Source organism: Montipora capricornis, chromosome 3 (genome assembly GCF_036669925.1).
Source record: "Montipora capricornis isolate CH-2021 chromosome 3, ASM3666992v2, whole genome shotgun sequence".
In the NCBI taxonomy this organism is placed as follows: domain Eukaryota; kingdom Metazoa; phylum Cnidaria; class Anthozoa; order Scleractinia; family Acroporidae; genus Montipora; species Montipora capricornis.
Window position 1 is genome coordinate 12,043,178 of NC_090885.1, and position 10,903 is coordinate 12,054,080.

General features: G+C 39.1%; 2 long non-coding RNA genes across 2 annotated transcripts; one reads left to right on the top strand and one right to left on the bottom strand.

Moving 5' to 3' along the window:
• The first annotated feature begins 1,900 nt into the window (after positions 1–1,900).
• Positions 1,901–5,464, top strand: LOC138042227 (uncharacterized). Its single transcript, XR_011130965.1, has 2 exons — positions 1,901–2,527; positions 4,161–5,464. It is a non-coding gene; the product is annotated as an uncharacterized lncRNA (long non-coding RNA).
• Positions 4,711–10,580, bottom strand: LOC138042228 (uncharacterized). Its single transcript, XR_011130966.1, has 2 exons — positions 10,528–10,580; positions 4,711–6,794 (listed from the first exon to the last, which is right to left on the bottom strand). It is a non-coding gene; the product is annotated as an uncharacterized lncRNA (long non-coding RNA).
• Between the last annotated feature and the right edge of the window lie 323 nt (positions 10,581–10,903).

Genomic DNA, 10,903 nt, shown 5'->3' on the forward strand with positions numbered 1-10,903 from the left:
ACCAGCAACCTGACCTGTGATCTGACCTGTGACCTGACCTGCAACCTATGACTGGTCTGACCTGTGACCTGTGTTTTAAACCCGCCGGTGAATCCAGCTCCTCTTTGTCACTTGTTCCAATATCGCGACAATCTCTTATCGATCTAAGCATCCTGATACTTTGATCGATAACTTCCGCATGCGCTTCGGCAGCCCCTTCGCCGTCATCATTTTGGCAAATATATTCCGTTTTGTCTAAAACTGAGGCTATAAACACCGGCAGGTCTCTTCCAATGTCAAAAACCTTCCTCGTCCGCCATATTGTATTTGCAACAGGCCCTTATCTTTCTACTCCCATGGCTTGACCCAGTCCCCGAGATTAAATGAATATTTTGACGAATTGAATTGAATGAATTTTTATGAATTAAATTAAATGGATATAGACCGAATAAATTAAATAAATATAGAAATATTAAATTAAATGGATTTAAAAAATATAATATAAATATAGATATTAAATTGGAAACATAAAAAAAATTACATAAATATAAATACTGAATTGAATGAATATCAAATTATTGAATATTGCTGCAATCGGCGTGCCATATGTGACACACCATTTCCTGTCAACAAAGTAAACACTACGTCACCAAAGCTTGCAAGACAATAGTCGATGATCCGCCAAATTATGGGCTTGATCATATTTCATGGATTGTGGCAGTAGGAGTGACATTCATAATCTGCGAAGAAACAATTTTAGGTATAACTACACTCCCTTCACAGCTGCGGAAATACATGAGCAATTCTCTTGAAGCAAAGTAATCTGTTATAGTGTTACTATAAACAGCAGAGGTATGTATTTGTACAAGAAGGTCGGGAAGATCTGAAAATATTTCGTGTACTTCGTTGATGTGCTTTATTGCTAATAAATTTAGTCGTTTGACCCTGTCTAATTAGGCGGTGCGGGGAAAACTTAAATAATTTAGAAAGGAATGGATGAAATCATCCAAATATAGCAATATCAATGGAGTAAACTCAACGCGGAGTCACGACTTTGCAGCAAGGTCAGTGTTAATGACACTTCTGTAAAGAAGATTAGCGCTCCATCTTTGTGGTAATTCCGTTGCGGTTTCGCTGAAAATCCACTTTTTGCGGATGTGTGCGAATCTTTCAAAAATTTTTATTTAAAATATTTTTATTTATCACCAGTTTCCTGTCATTGATACTCACACTTTGTGGCATGGATCCGGTTCCGTTGAAAGTTAATAAATTCTTCCTTCTCTTAATATCTTAGTGATTTTCATGAAAACACTTTCACTCGGCCAGGTCCTAAGGATAACGCGATTGCTATCAATCCATAGCCACGTATGGCCGAGGATGACGAAGCCTCGATCTTGAAGGTTATATATATGCTACTGTTGTTTTTGATTGTTGCCAGCTGTTCCACTAGTAAAGACAATAAAATTGGAATGAAAAAGTATAATAGGAATGCAGTTTCAGATCCGAACAGCAAAGCATAACCGTGTCTCATGACGCTGTAAAAATCTTGTACCCACTTGAAATCAAGTATTGACATTTCAGCATTGTTTTTCAAAACAGATGTACTGTGTAAAAAGCCTCTGATTAATCAAAGAGATCAAAGAGCTACAATATCGTTGGTTGAAGTCATTCGCATACTATCTTTATCTTCTTAAAGTCCAATGTCTCGAAACTATATATTTGTGCCCGGTAGCGTGGATTGTATGCACTTTCAAAACTTTTAGGAGTAGCACGACATCTCTTTCATTTTCAGAGACCATATTCATTTCAAGGATTAAAAAAACATTGGTTGTGCTTGAGCTAAATTTAGTACATGTCAAAACAATTGAATGAATCAAGCGATTAATGTTTTGCCAACGGGGGTCACATTTGGAAACAATGAACTTTAAAAAGGGTCCTTCCATGCGTATTCGCTTTCAAATTGTTTCAAAACAATACTGCTTGGAACGTTGTGCATTGAGAAACGTATAAATGTGTAATTAAAACAGCTGCTACGGCGATAAGACATTTCAGTCATGCTGATGGCTAATTTTCTCAAAAAGACGAAAAAGAAAAGAGTCTCGGAGGTGTTTTTTTGCTGTCTTGTAATTAGTGTTCCTTAACTTTGAAAATTACTTGGATACCAAAACGTTTAGATAAATCTTAAACGTATTTGGGTGTGTTTTGAATAAGCGCCAAAATGTTGCGATTAAAAATGCTTTGGGGATTTGATATTGAAGAATGTGTTTGTGACGTTCGTGATTGGAGAAGGGCGATATGAGGGGTAGAGAGATAACACTGTTGACCTTGTTAAAATACAAGTCCAAAACTGCAAAGAGTAACCCAGGGACATCGCAGTGCAGCGTAGCGACTGCGTTGTGACAACAAACGAGCACAAACAATGTAAGGATTGGTAAGAAAAACTACGTCGTTGAAAAACTGTTTTGTGGGGATAAAACCGTGACAGGAATATCGAAAGATTTGATTACACGGTTTCTTACGTGTATGATCCTTCTACGGTTGTGTTTTGGTAAGTTGAAACATTGCACAATATAAGGAAATCCAGTCCTTCAACCTACAAAAAACGGAAAATCGCGTTTGTCCTAATTTTCCAAGGAAATTCTTGACATAGAATTTTAAACACAAGTATGTTGAGAGCGCCTACAATTTTCGTTAGTGTAGGCTAAAACATTTCTTATACTTTATTTTTTAAGTTCTTAAACCTGTGTCGTTTTGGAACAACAAAAAAAGAATCCTCAATTCTTTGTGATACCGTTTCTCGGATTTAGTTATCTTAATTACTGCGGAATCTGCCATGAAGCTATCGAGACTTTTCTGCTGACATAAATTCGGAAAGAACTTAAAAAGTCTTGTAACGGAAATCATTCATTAATCTTTAAGTATTTCCGTGGCCAAAGACACAAAGATTAGGCAGCGTTTACACGAATGCGGTTTCAGTTACACATCGAAACCGTGTCGATTTGAAACCGCTGCCAAAAGTGGAGCTTTTTCAAAACGATGCGGTTTCATCGGTCGTGTAAATAGTGAAACCACATCGATTTGAATACGGTCACTATTTTGTTCGAAATTTGCATTGTTCAATTCAAAATACATGTAGTGAATTTAGCACATAGTGCAGCACTCGCTTATAACGTCTCGATCTTTAATTTTCAGGCGAAAACGGTTTCGTGTAAACACTTCCAAAACGCATCGATTTTGACGCGGTTTCGAAGTCATGGAACCGTGTAGATGTAAAACCGCTTTCGTGTAAACGTTGCCTTAGTGCGACAGCCGTTGAATTCACGTTTTTCATGAACCGTAGGGCCACCCTCGAAATCCGCTGAGCCATTTTAACATCAATGAGACGCCTGTTTAAAACAGAGCGATGGTATTTGAAGACTGTAAACCGAAATAAAAAGGTTTTTTTAAACAACAGTGGAAACATCTTCCTTTTTAAGAATAATTCTCAATACTGTATTTGGAATACATGTGACCCTGTTTCGTTTGGTCTTTATCTCCTGCAAAAACGTGGTGAGAGCTGTATGTTTAAAAATAAGCCCCACCCTCAACTAAACGGCCACCGCATAAGCTAACTGACATATTGACATTTGTGCTGAAAAACCGTTGGAAAAGACTATTTTCTCAAATTTAATATTTTTCCAGCTTTATTCAGACGCCAAAATACTACTGAAGCTGCCATTAGTCTATTTTACCTGCTAGGCTATAATCAAAATTGAGATAGATAGTTTTCGGACATTATTGTTTAAGTAAACTAGCAACTTCTTCATTGACTTAAAACTAATCTGGCTTCAGGAGATGTAAACTAAGATTTTTTTAATTTCAAGCACGAATTACATTGTTGAGTCCAGTGATGTGTCCGCAAAGACCGCAAAAACCTAGAGTGCTGAATTATTCAAAAAAACTATTTTTATCTACTTCACTACAAACCATTATTAAACCTGTCAAAATATAACGCTTTATTTTTGATATGCGGACAGATACCCTCTCAACAACACCACATTAAAACGCAGCGGTAAAATAAATGGACTTTACTTTTTTCATAGTTTATTTTTCGTTAATGATCGAGCCTAACTCATTGCACAACAGGTTGAATATTGCTTGGTGGCTGCCGCTTAACGAGATTATGATTTTCATTCTTACAGATCGCCAAAGGCTTGATTTGTCTCGATAAGGAAAACTCAAAACTCGATTGCAAAGCAGCAAGATTCAAGACTCGAAGCTTGAGGAAACTTAGGCCTTCAAAATGTCGGATCTCTTTAGTTGCAAAGACAGTATGGGAAGATACATCTTCAACATTGTTTTCTTCTCTCTTATTGGGTCTCTGGTAATTTTTCTACTCGTTCTCGCTGGATATTTGCTGTACAAGAGAAACAAGAAGGCAAAAAAGCTCCGAATATTATGCAGGAGTCGTGCAAACACAACAAACATGAACACCAACAGTACTGTGTTATCCGTGGCCGGGAGTCAGTCTAGCATAAGCCACATTATGGCCGCCAACAACTTCATTCTCGGCCGACCACCTGCTACCGATGTCGTTTTGGGAATTTATGGCGATGAAATCTCGAAACACGTGAGGACAAAATTCTACGAGGAGAAAGGTTGGAAGGGGTTTTCTTACTAAGGAACAGATATTGCCGCTTCTTCTGGCCGGAAGACAACAAATATATCATTCATTTTCTTGTTTCATTTAGTAGTAACAAGAAACTCGGATCACTATGTGATAGACATGTTTCAAATCTGTGAATTTTAGTCTGTTTTGACGGAAGAAACATTGACAGCAAACAGCAAACGTCAATCTGAATTTTGGCGTTTTCAGCAGTGCCAAAACTGAAAGAAACTCTTATGATGTTAGCGACTTTGTTGCCTGTTAGCTCTAGATACCAAGAAACTTCTCAAAGGAGTAAAAGAAGTTCGAATTATGAGATTATTCAAGCTTGTATGACAAGCAGAAGAATGTCGTTTCCCGCAAACGCGATGCTATATCTCTTTACAGTCGTTTACTATTGAAAACTTCAAACGTCAGGCTAAAATTGGACGCATATTCAAGGCAAATCAAATAACTCGTTCGAGTTCGTAGCAGTTAGCTGCAGTTATCCCGCAACGCTTTTAAAAGGGACAAATATTTGTGCATTTACAAGATAGCAAGCAACAGCTTGCCGTTTGCCGTTTGAAGTTCATAGTAAACTGGATGATAAATTTCTCTAATAATATCGTGACATGAAAGAATCAGAGATAAGTATATCCGCCACTGATGCTAACTGAAAAGACTGATAAAAGCTGTAGGACAAGGTTGTAAATAAGTTACGGATTTGCCAGTGGAAAAATTGAACTATTCGTTTAAAACGTTTTGTTGTTCAGAGAAAAGTCAAGTTTTAAACCGAGGCCCTTGCTCTGTAAAGTAATTTTGATATGAAAAAATTAAAGGACTCCTTGCTGGCAACTGAAACGCTTAAAAAGACCCGGTGCCAGACCAGACAGTTTTGCCTCCAGGGCTGAAATTGTTGATAGCGGTGTTCCATGAGTTAGGTAAGACTGTCGCACTAAATTTCCTACATTAATAGGATTTTATCGTATGTTGAATGATTGTCATATTAAACCGGGCAACATTCTTAAAGGTAAAATAGAGTTTAGGAAAATGCCACTTAAAAGAGAGAAAGCGATGTTTGAATTGATCCAGTTCGCTTTCAGTTTCCGCGATATAGGCGTGCTCCTTTAGATGTTATTTTATCAAGCAACGATATCAAGCAAATGAAAATATTTGAAAACGAAACACCGGAAAGTGCACTTCCCACCATTTCAGGCTTTTAAATTTTAGGTTTTCGATGATATAGACGACAAAACAATAATTTGACGAACAGTAACGTGTTCAGGCACTCACTTGCGTTTAACACTTTGATACGTTTCTATCGTTCTTGGACTGACCACGTGAAATGGGAGTTATTTCGATGACGTAAGCACGCCACTGCACGCGCCAACAAGGCTAGAACATTCTTCAACGAACCTTCTCAAACTTTGAACGTCGAACGATTTGTTATAATCGCAAAATTATGACCGTGACATTCACACAAATTAATAATTTTTTAGGTGACATTCTTTCGGCCATCATTGTACATGTCGGCATCGCCGCATCTCCACTAAAAAAAGACTATGTCGAACACTCGTCTTCTTTCAGCACCGAATCATTAATGCCGACTTATATTTCATTTTGTACATCATTGCAAAGGATTCTTTGGATGTTCAAATTTGCCAACAATTTGAAGAAAAGAACCCTTTGTTTCACAGCTAATCAACATCTGGTTTGAGCATTTATTGAGGAGTTAAAGATCTTAGACTACGACGCCGAAGGCAACGTGAACAAAACGTGATTGAAAATAGTTAATACAGGTTTTTAAAAATAGTTTAGATTGTTCAACTTCTACAAACAAGCTGACCTTTCCAGGAACTGAATTGGAAACTGCGAGGTAAAATTAAAACGCGCCGATGTGCGTTCATAACCGGCTTGAAATTGCCGGTCGTTTCACAATTTTCACTTTCAGAGAACGTGAAAGTAAAGTACAAAACTCCAATACGCACTCGCAGACTTATTGTTTTGCCTATTTAAATGCAATTGTTTGGTAGCGTTCACGCTGACATCCGCCGCTTTGTATAGATGCATTTTTCAAGTCCCTTAACGGACGATGAATGAGCAGCACTTAGAAAGGGAATGTCCTTTCCATACGTTTGATCCGTCGACTGAATCTTCAGCGCTCCCTGACCTCTCTCCCGATAACACAAGGCTGTAAGAGTAAAAAAACCAACCTAGGTGAGAAAATTTGTTCTTTTACGCTTGTTCCCTGCTCTTCGTAGCCTGATTCTCAGAGGGTCCAGGTCGCTCAGGTCACGCACTTCTCTCCCTTTCCCATCTTCTGTTTAATTTTGCACCAATCCGATCGAACTTACCATTTTCTCAAAAGTCAGGAATTTAAGAAATGCAAAATTTTTGTAATGAAAATGGCGGAAGACCTGAAAGGATTTCAGGGTGCTGTTGAGAAAGTTTGCCAAATCTTTCGTGTGGAGAAGCTTTTCCCCGAACATATGAATGCTCTTAAAGCTCTCATTTCAAGAAAGGGTGTTTTTTCAAAATTGGTTCGGAAAGTCGTTGGTGTTTCAGATGGCTCCCTTAGTCCACGCCAAACTTTCGAAGTTGAATCACGGACTTACAGCCAATCCAATAATTATTGTTATTTCACCACTCGTAAGCCTAATGGAAGACCAGACCCCAGTTGTTCGAAGAGTGGATAACGCTATCCACTGGATAAATCACTATCCGCTGGATAACTCAGTTGGTTTTACAAGTGTTTATCCGCTGGATTGTGATTTATCCGGTGGTTATCCACCTTTTGATGTATAAGGTGGTTATCCACCTTTTGAACAACTGAGGCGAGGTGAATTTCTTTGGAATCTGGGAATCAGAGCTGGATCTATAGCAGCCGATAAGTTTGTAAATATCGTGCATTCTTAACCGGTGTCTTTACTAGGAATTATCTACTAGCAAAATATGTTGTCATCTGACAATATTTGATAGGAATTGTTGTGGATGAAGCGCATTGTATCAGCCATTGGTATACATTTCATTTTATCTTGATTTAGACCTTATTTGGTTTTCCACGAAATTATAGTATTAAAACTCTGTTTGGAAGCAACCAATGAACGCCTTCATTGGCCAATCCGATTGGCCAACCCGAGCCACCTGGACCGTCTGAAAACAAGACGCCTTGAGGCGTTTACGCAGTATGGATCGATGTAAGCTTATTAGAAGGAAAAGGAAAGGAATGGAACTTGTTTTCATTCGCTCCGACGAAGGGCTAATGCTCGAAACGTCAGCTTTCCAAATCTTTCACGGTGGTTATTCGACCTTTATCAACTCCTTTGATAAAATCAATTTTTGTTTCAATCTCCCACCGACGCAGTACCACGGTTTCTTTTGAAACTAAAATTTTGTATATTTAAGTGACTAGTCGTTCTAGCGCTGGAGCACTAATTGGGGACAATGTAAACTGAAATCATCAATTAGAGCAAATCAAGTCAAATGTTGGTTTTTGAGGAGAGGGGAAATCCGGAGTACCCGGAGAAAAACCTCTCGGTGCAGAGTAGAAAACCAACAAATTCAACCCACACATGACACCGAGTATGGGATTCGAACTCAGCCCACGTTGGTAGGAGACGAGTGGTCTCACCGCTATCCATGCACACAAACTTATTAAAATTTTAATGTGTAGCGATAATCACAGTTCTCTTTCCACTGACAAACAAGCTTGCGTGAGGAAGGCACTTGCTTGCATTACGTTGCAACGAGAAATATGGAATTTAAAAAGTGGAGTGGCAACAGATTGGCGTGAGGACACAAGAAATTTTTATATGAAATAAATTAATTGAGAAATTGATCAGGGCCCCAAAGGGTTATCCCTGCAAGGATATGTAATTTGACTGCAGAAAAGGGCCATTTTCAGTCTTCGGTGTTGTAAAAGAACATTAAAGTCTCACTTATATTCAAAGTGTCACGAGAGCAACAGACTAAGTTCGATATATTAAAATTCAAGTTAAAACAATGAACATGATTCCGAGGCCCTGGGGAATTAAAATTTATGGCTGTTTTCCTCCTACGGGTCGCGATGAAAAATATCTGTGAAATACGACGTACATTAACCCCACTCAGTGGACGCTTTACTAAAACATAGCTGTGAGATTTTCGAGCTTAAATCCCTGCTCAGCCGGCGATGAAGGAACGCAATGGTTGGCGCAACTTTCGAGAATGATCTAGGTGAAATGTCACGGCGATGAGAGGTTTTGAAGCTAATCGATGGCTGTGTTCCTTCGGTCCGACGTGATTCCACTTCACCGACTTCCATGCGAAACAAAGAGATCACTTGGTTCCACGGGATACGGGAAACTTCAGAAAAAACGCGCGATTTTTGCGACTACAAATAAGAATAAGATACTACGCTGTCCGCCTTACAGGAATCCCGCGTCATCAGAATAACAAAGCCATTTGACAGTCAAAATTGAAGACGCTTACCTTCTCTCTCTCCCCATTCTGATTCATACTTGCAGCCAATAAAATCGCGAAATGTTTGGGACGCCCCTTAAGCTTTGGCCAGGGCACGGGATACGGGAAAGTTAAAAAATAAAACCTCAATTTGTGACTCCGATGAAAACATACCATCGACCGAAACGTCTACGCGGACTGACTACGTCATCCCGCGTAACGGGCTATGCTATTCGGAGTGTTATATCGGTTGTGAAAGCAATCGACTTAACACCCAGGGGCGGCTTTCACAATCTCCTTCTGTGTCTGGATTGTTGATGAAACAATCTCTCAAATTTCTTTTTGAAATATTCAGGCAAAAAGAACGAGAGTAAAGATTGTAACATAAGTAACAAGTAAAAAATGTAGAATAATTGAAAATTTGTGAAATAGCCTGCGTGCATGTGACATGCCTGCGTGCATGTTTAAATCTGCAAGACCTGTTATATCTTTCCTCTTTGAAATCACCAATATTTCTACTCATGGTAAATTTATGGTCTCCTTCGATGTGGAAAGTTCATTCACTAACATACCGCTCGGAGAATCTATTGATTTAGTAGTTCGCTACATTGTAGAAAGTAACTCCCATCTTAAATTAAACCAGTCCAGTCTTAAGAAATGATTTCTGTTCGCTACTACCGAGACCCACTTTTCATTTAACGGTAACTTTTATGATCAAACGGACGATGTAGCCATGGGTTCTCCCCAGTCTCCCCTCGCTCCCGTGCTTGCCAATCTTTTTATGGGTCACCATGAGAAAGAGTGGTTACAAAAATACAAAGGCCCTGATGTTCTTTTCTATTGCAGATATGTGGACGATACGTTTTGTTTATTTAACAACGACAACGATGCCTCACATTTTTTTTCATTTCATCAAACACAACATACTAACATCAAGTTCACTACGGAGAAAGAGGAAAACCATAAACTACCCTCAAATGAAACCATGTTGTCTCGCAGTGATGAGCGCAAATTTCTACTGCGTCGAGAAGCCTGAAAAATTTTCAGGACTTCAACGGGATCCCGGGATCCCGGGAGTCCTGAAAAATTTTCAGGCTTCTCGACGCAATAGAAATTTGCGCTCATCACTGCGAGACAACATGGTTTCATTTGATTTCATACCCGCAGTGCAATATATGATGTATTTCATTCATATCTTTCACACATAAACTACCCTTTCTGGATGTACTCGTCGACAACAGTCACCCTGATTTTCTAGTAACATCAGTGTTTCGGAAGAAAACTTACACGGGGCTGCTCACCATTTTTTTGTCAGTTTTACACCCTTTTCTTACAAAATTGGTCTCATTCGTGCATCAGTGGACAGGGCCTTTAAAATTAACAACAGTTGGAGCGGTTTTCACACCGACATCCAGCAATTAACGTCTATTCGTATGAAAAATCGTTTCCCATGTAACATTGTACAAAGAGTAGTTAATCAATACCTTTACAAGGTCCACAACACCTCAGTTGATGCATCCCTGCAGGACCATTTTGAGATTACGTTATATTGGCCCCTTTTCCCTTTTTGCGCAAGGCAAAATCAAAATTATCGCCAAGAAATATTGTAAGGGCTTAGACATTAGGTTAGCCTTCACTTCCTACAAGTTAAGTAACATGTTCAGTGTGAAGGACTCGATCCCCATGACGCTCCGTTCCCAGGTGGTTTACAAATTTACATGTGCAGGATGTCATACCTGTTTTGTCGGTGAAACCACTCGACATTTTGGCACCAGGGTTCGTGAGCACTTATCCTCGGATCGCAATTCCCATATCTATAAACATCTTCAAGCTTCTGAGTCGTGGGAGAATCTATGTTAC